Source organism: Calypte anna, chromosome Z (genome assembly GCF_003957555.1).
Source record: "Calypte anna isolate BGI_N300 chromosome Z, bCalAnn1_v1.p, whole genome shotgun sequence".
NCBI lineage: Eukaryota > Metazoa > Chordata > Aves > Apodiformes > Trochilidae > Calypte > Calypte anna.
Genome location: NC_044274.1, coordinates 174,797 through 182,265, shown reverse-complemented (window position 1 = coordinate 182,265; position 7,469 = coordinate 174,797). Strand labels below are relative to the sequence as shown.

The following is a 7,469-nucleotide window of genomic DNA, read 5'->3' as shown; positions in this document are numbered from 1 at the left end:
TGCTTTTGATTTGAGCATATTCAGCTCAGATCTTCAGCACTAGCTAATCTGCAATAAATTAAACTCTGAAATGTATGTGGATCTACCCATTTCCACTCACTGGTGATTCTCCCATTGGCCTCTAGCTTTGGACTGGAGTTCCTCAGCTGAATTTCTGGGGAGTTTGGCTTCCATTCAATTTTACAGCTGTTTGGGAGGTTATTCATTCTCTGGCATGTAGAAAGACATGTCTAGAATGCAAATTTTACTTTGCATGCCATGTTTTTATGTCAGCTGTCATGTGAGAAAGTTACTGCTATTAAAACACCCCCTGAACCAATAAACTGGGGAACTTCAGACTGTATTGCTAAGGTTGAGACTTTATTTTGATGCTTCTGAAGTTACTTATGCTGAAGAGAAGAGCTAGGATTAAAAAATCATTTAGCAGGAAGCTTTTCTATCAAAAAGACATCTCTGCCTACAGCTGTGTTCTGCCAAAAAATATACTGCTTATGATGAAAAACTGCCATTAATATCTTCAACCCAAATCAATTTTCTGAACAGTGATAGGGTAGCTCAGGTTGAGCAGACAGTCTGACTCCAGCTCTCTAAGAAGATGCCTGGAGGGAGGATCATGCAGAGAGAGCCTAAGCTTGTGTGGCCAGGAGATGGTGGCGTTTTGGGAGATCTGCTCACTGCTGTGTTGCCAGTTCTCATTGCTCTTACTCATTATAACTGATCTAAAAATTCCCAAGAGAAATAACCTGTGTTCAACTAATTCTATTTAAACTTCCTCTCCTTTTGGACTCATTAATTACAGTATTTTCTTATTGCTTTGTGTTGGTGCTAGTCAACAGTTTTAATGAAATTAATATATAATAATAGCTATTTTGAGTATTGTTTCAGTAATATCTTTACATATGCAAGTGCTACTGAGTCATCAGTGACAGCAGCTTCTCAAATTAGCAGATGGTGGCCCAATAAGAAAATATGCTTTCATGCCTTACCTCTCAATGTATGCCCAGACTGAGCAAAAATAACTAGGTAGGAGCATCTGTTGGTGTAATATTTCCTCTTAAACGCCATCTGCCTGCCATAATGAAGATGTTCAAACCTATGGTATATAGAAGGTACAAAAGATATAATTAGAATTTTGATGTACCACAAACTGGTGTGCATTTTAATTATGTAAGATGGACATTTTGGACAGCTCTAAGAAGACATAAAACGAGTGATATTTTTTGTCAAGAAGGAAGCCAGCAATATATATTTTTAGCAGTTAGTTATTCAGTCCTAGAGGAGGCTTTTTAGGACCGAGGCTCTGGTTTCCACGCGTGCTTGCTGAACACTTTGTGCCTGTCGAGGCTGGGGACGCAGTGACAGACACCCTGGTGCTGGTGTTCCACCAAGTGTCTACACAGACGCCCAGACACGCACAGGACAACGCATGCCCAGTGCCAGCACAGCACTGGTAATTCTTTCATCTTTCAGTTCCGTTTTTAAAATCCCTTGGTCGGGGAGGCTGGACACCCTCTGCAGGGCTCCCACCGCAGCAGTTGGCAGGACCAACCACCAGGTGTCAACGTTCTGCTGCACAAATGCCTCCTGCTCCCTCCCTGCAACCCCCGACCCAGCTGGTACCTGCTCGCCCATCCCTGCGCAGAGCAAGGCACTGATTTTCTCTTCCTGGCAAGAGTTTGGATTAGGATGTGAATTTCTCACACGGGACTGTTCAGTTCATGCCGTGCAAGGAGTGTTTCTGAGAACTTCACTGTGAAAAGAAGGTCTCCAGAACCTCCCAGAGTCCCCTCGGGACTGCTGCCCCCGGGTCACTGCATCCCTCCTGCCCCAGGTGACACCAGCCACCTCAGGACGTGTTGCAGGAGGAGCCGATGCCTTCCTGGTGGCTCTAATCCGCACCAGCAGCCTGCCCCGAAACTCGGTCTAATCGTGGTGCCAGACTCATGCCTGTCACCAGTTCGGGCAGCAATGGAGAAACACCCCCAGGTTTACGGGGAGGTCACCACATGGACCACGGGGAAATGTGGTCACCCAGGGACCCTTCCAGTGACAAAGCTACCCAGTATCTGTTCCTTTTATGTGAAACCAAAAAAAAAAAAAAAAAAAGCCTCACCACCTGCCCACTTGCACAGAAGAGGGGAATTAAGCAGAGCAATCAACAGTCAGCACAGCATTTTGAGGAACTTATATGCTCCCAGCCATTTGTAAAAATGTATTTTCTTAAAACGTTCACTAGAGAAAATTGTGTGAAGGGGCTTGGGGGAGTATTTTTTCATTATTGCTAACAGTTTAACATAAATATAAGCTTACAGATATTTTAAATATTCTGGATTTAACCCAGGGTTTTAAATCAATATATACAAAGTGTAATACTCAAATGCAAACTCTGCGTGCATTCCTCCCACATCTTATCAAAAGTTGACATCAAAGTTCTCTCTGGTTTTGGTTTAGCTCATCACAGGGTTCGGGTGTCTGTGACTGCTCTACAAAGGCTTTTCATAGAACCCAACACACTTCTCTGCCAAGAAACTTTTCTGACCCCTGAGTTTCAGTTGGCTTTTCTCTGCACCAGCCCCCCCCTGAGGCTCCCTCAGACCCCACAAAAACCAAAAAACAGGTCAGACAGTGTCCAGACCCAGTTTTGGCTGACAGTTTGCTAATTGCTGCATACTTAGGGTTTTGTTTTCCTCATGGATGCAGAAAAGGAAGTTTTCAAGACAGAAAGTAGTGTTGTTACACAAACTAAATGGAATTTGTGTAATCCTGACTCATCTTTTGTAGCCTTTGGTGGTGATGAATCAGATGTCCTTCCTCCAGCAGGAGATACTGACCATCAGCACTGAAAACCTGAGATTGCTTGAAAGACTCCCAGGCTGTGTTGGCCACGAGTCAGCAAGCTGCCTTTATTTTTATTTTTCCATCAATTGTAGAATGAACATCATAGGCAGCTCGAAATCAGCAACCACAGCCAGGCTAAGCTGCTGCTGACATCCTTGTCTGTGAGGACAGCATTACCTGAGGTGAACAGAAGTAGCACAAAAATTGCTTTTCCTGGAAACAGTGCTGCAGCTTACTGAGCTGCTTCCACCTGCAAAGGTTTCTCAATTGGCAGCTAGTGGCTTTTGCCTAGTTCTTGAGATGCCTTGCTCAGAGTCCAACTCTGGATGCTTTGGATTCCCTTTATCCCTATTTTATTATGCACTTATTCCATTTAAGGGGGCAGGTTACAGAGGTGAAAGCTGTGCTCCAGAGGGTCTACACACCAGGTATCCTATATTTCCCCAGCTCAATGGCACCATGAGCCATGCAGTGTTGCCCTGCTCAACAGATAAAGAAAAAGGCTTCCAAGATCTGCCAAAGACCTCCCCAAAGCAAGGCTGTGCCTGTGCCAATGATGTCCCCTCTCAATCCACTGCTGGGGTTCTCTAGTACAGTGCTATCTTTCACTTCTTAGCTTCAGACTTTAGCTAAAGGTGGTATATAGAGGATCACAGAATCATTGAGGCTGGAAAGGACCACTGAGTTAACCAAGTCCAGCCAATGACCTAACACCACCACAGGATGTGTTGGTGTAGAAAGACAGTGAGTACGTAAGTGATCAGAACTGCTAGCAATTTCTTTTTATGTACTTACTTCGGTGGCTGAAGTGATGTAATGAATAGTTGGGCAGGATGTCTATTTAGCTACACAAAGATTCTCTGTTCCAAGAAAATTACATTTGGTACCTTCTAAAGCAAAATTTAAGTGTTGCTAAAACACTTCCTCTCCCTGCCTGGTTTGTAGGGTTGCAGCCCTGACAGGAGGTGCCGACAGACGAAGGATATGCCCATGGAAACTCCACCTGTAACTCCTGTAGGGAGTGCCTGGTGAGGACATCCCATGGATGGACTCCGGCTCACCCCTGAGCCCGGGGCTATCGTGCATGAGACAACACTTGAAGGATATTAGAGTGAGAAATCATCTCCTGGCTCTGTGATGAGCTCAGCTCTCTGCTTTTTGCTGGCGGTGCTGTGTAAATGCAGGTGAACACGCAGCACTCCAATAGCTGCTGATAGCACCATCTGCAAAAAGGCTAATGGCTCATTCATTAAGCAGCGGGAGCCTGCGCAGCCACCGTCTAATCAGATACCATATGATGAATAATTCAGAAATAATCCTCGTATACTTGAATAAATATCAGGAGAAGGAAGGAAAAAGCCCCATACATATGGCACGTTATGGGAACAAAACATTTTTCAATGTCCCGGCTGATGAGCTTTGTCATGCTGGATGTTAATCATGCAGGTGGCTAACTGAGGAGAAGCTGACTGAGAGGTTTCTGGCCCAGCCTCTGGAAGGTGTTCATAAGCGGAAAAAACCAGAGTGCCCATGGGAACATCCATTAGTCTCACGTGGTCCTGCTCTGGGACCTGTTGGTGAGGAGATGGTGGGGAAAACTCAGGTCTGGGTCTGGCCTTCTGCAGTGCTCCCCTGTGCTGCTGGGCAAGCTGCAGTGACCAGGTGTGTGCCCCTCACACAGCTCCTGTCACACAAACACACACCTCCCCTGGAGCCATTTATCACTGAACTGCTTGTCTGGCTGCAGGACACTGTGTGGTGTGGTCTGCTCTGCTCTGGAGGACTGTGTCCAGTTCTGGGACCCCAAGCCCAGAACTTACAAAACCCCTTTAAGCCCACAACCCTTGATAACTAAGCATTATGTCTTTGGATAATGGTTAGTTTGCTTTGGCTTGATAATAGTCAGAAAATAAAAAGAATTATTAAGCCCCATCAAATCCTTCTGCCTTTGTAGTAAATCTGAACTCAGCATCTCTTCTACAGATGATTAAAAATCCGAGTCTCTTGTTCAAGACGTAACCATATGCTGTTTTTTACAGCATTTAACATCCTGAGAGTCATTGGGATTTCTCACTCTTCATGCTGTCTGAGCACTGCAAATGTTCACTTTGTACTGAGAGAGTCTTTCCTGCAGATGGATAACAAGAGTTAACAATTTCTGTGCAGCCATTGGCCTTTGTCCAATACGTTCTTTAGGTCTGGGGATATTCCCTGTTGTGGAGTTGTTGCTCCCTAGCTATGGGCAGCGTTTGCTGGAGGCACAAGCACAGGTTATGCAGCATTCATCATCTGAATGCTTTCTGCCCCAGGGAGACTGCCCTAACATTTATATTTTGGCATTCTCCCCTGCTGTGAGAAACAGCCCCCTCAGACAGGCAGAGCAGGAGGGACTCTGCCTGCTCCCTGCACCTCTCTCCTGCTCCTCTCTGGGACCCTCCACTTCCAGGGCGTAGTGACCGAGGGCTGTGGTCCTAAAAGCAGCAGATGACTGTCCAATACCTAGGAGAGACCCTGAACACCCATGCTTGGTTGTTTTCATAGTGTAACCAGACCCTGGAGGTGTCCATCAATGGATCCAGTGGCTTATCTTCCCCAGTGGAAAAATGGCACTCACTTTTATGTTGCAGTGTAGGCACTGACACAAAATTATCAGAGACCTGAACAATTTGCTTATTAAAAATCCTCTTGCTTCCTAAACTAAGCAGTTATTCAGACATTTACATATGTTCTTCACTAACCTCTAATGAATGGAGTGAAAGTCATTTCACTACCCACCAAATTTAAAACTAGCTTGTATTAAGACCTCTCTTCTCAGACTATAACTCACACTGCAGGGCTTAGGAGTGGGAATGCATCTGTACATGGTCTGCAGACACCTTCTACCACTGCATTTTTGCTCTTACTGACAATTTCATGCTCTTTTTTCTGAGCTAATCCCAGTGGAAAATGAAAACTGCCTTGCTTCTGCAGAATATTCTCCACAAGGATTACCAAACCATGCTCCAAAAGTCCAGAACTGGCACACATTTTAATTATTTTTGTTTTAAAAATGAAAGTAAAAAAAATAGGTCATCAGTCCTCAGTTTATTTATTTCCTTCTGGCCTTGCTCTGCCCCATACAGGATTATAAACACGGAAGCAAAGAGCCATCTACCAGAATGTCCTGCCAGCCCAAAGTGCAGATCAGATTCAGGCATCCAGAGTGAGAACCAGGTGGATTTCAACTCCCCCATGCGCCTGGGTGTCGAGCCCTGGCTACAAACCAGAGCTCTGGAGCCTCCCAGATGTCCAGGAGCCACAGTGCTCACACTTGGCAGCTCTCAGGGTTAACGCCCCGCTGGGCCAGGCACCATCTTGACAGAAGAAAACCCCAATTTGGAGTTAGAGGTGCAAGTCTGTGTGTGCCTGTCATCTGTTTCTCTGCTCACTAGGATGAGACATTTTCCATTCCACATCATCCTAAATTTTAATTTTTACTTGACCTCAATAGTAGTTAAGATGTATTTTGAGTCTGGTTATAGATTTCTGTCCACCAAGGCCCTCCATCTTATCTCATATGAGATTCTTTTAATAAATCTCATCTTTCTAAAAGCAATCCTAGAGCTTTTAGTCCAAAATATAATAGGAGAGTTATTTTAACAACCAGGAAAGGAAATGGATTTTTTTTTTTTTTTTTTTTTTTTTTTGCCAAGAAAATATCTAGAGAATAGTAATAGGAGAAAAGGGAAAGTTTAGTTGTAAGCTTTTTTTTTTAATATACTCAATGTTTAAATGCAGAGGCTAAAAGAAAGTACCATTGCATTCTAAACACTGATAAAAATACAAGTATTCTAATAGAAATGCAGGCTTCTGCTCTGCTCTTATGGATAACAGGACACCAGAAATTTTAAGGTGAAAACCTTATAAATACAACTAAAGCAATGGAGAGTATCACGTTTTTGCCCAAAGTTGTAAAGCTGATGGCCTAAAAAAGAAACTTAGGACTGGAAATATGGAATCTGTATTTTACCCTTGCTGCTTAAGCTCAGGATGTTTCTTTCAGTAGCCAGAAAGGAAATGTTTTGTTTATTGAGTAAAAACAACAAACAAAGCTGGGAGAAGACATAGGAAATTTACAGGTCAATCCACCTGCAAAATTATCTTTGGCCCCAGCACATTTTTAGTGTGTAAAAGCTATGTTTGTAGCTATTTGATTCCTATGCGGGAAGAGTGCAATGAATACACCACATTCTAGAGTGGTGGCTTTCAAGGGCCTTAAAACCCTTAAGAAGTAATTAAGAAGTTATTACTGCACACAAGTTAAGCCTTCACTGTAGCACCAGAAGGAACATGTTTTGAATTGGCAGCACTCCTTGCTGATTGCTGAGAAGCAATAGATGGCTGAGCTGGGGGTCGGTCTTCAGGAAAAAGGGAAGGTGTGGTTAAAGACCCACAGTTCCTGGAGCCTGAGGTGAGGTGCCAGGGATCACTGCTCTGCCAGCACAGTCGGCAGGTGACCCAGCCTGCTGCTGCTCAGGAGTCTAAGTGGAAGGGAGACACTGGTGGTTCTGTTGGGTTTGATTGAGACTCTTCCCCACAAGCACCGCAGTGGAGGCTTTGTTCCTGGCCACGGCCAAGCCAGTGGAGAAAGC

At 44.4% G+C, this 7,469-nt stretch overlaps 1 protein-coding gene across 2 annotated transcripts in view; it reads right to left on the bottom strand.

Moving 5' to 3' along the window:
• The window catches only part of ALPK2 (alpha kinase 2), a 77,454-nt gene that overhangs the window by 61,435 nt on the left and 8,550 nt on the right, over positions 1 to 7,469 (bottom strand). For both annotated transcript variants that reach the window (XM_030468053.1, XM_030468052.1), the window contains one exon: positions 987 to 1,093. The gene's annotated coding sequence lies outside the window, so the exon portion shown is untranslated. The remainder of the gene's footprint in view (positions 1 to 986; positions 1,094 to 7,469) is intronic.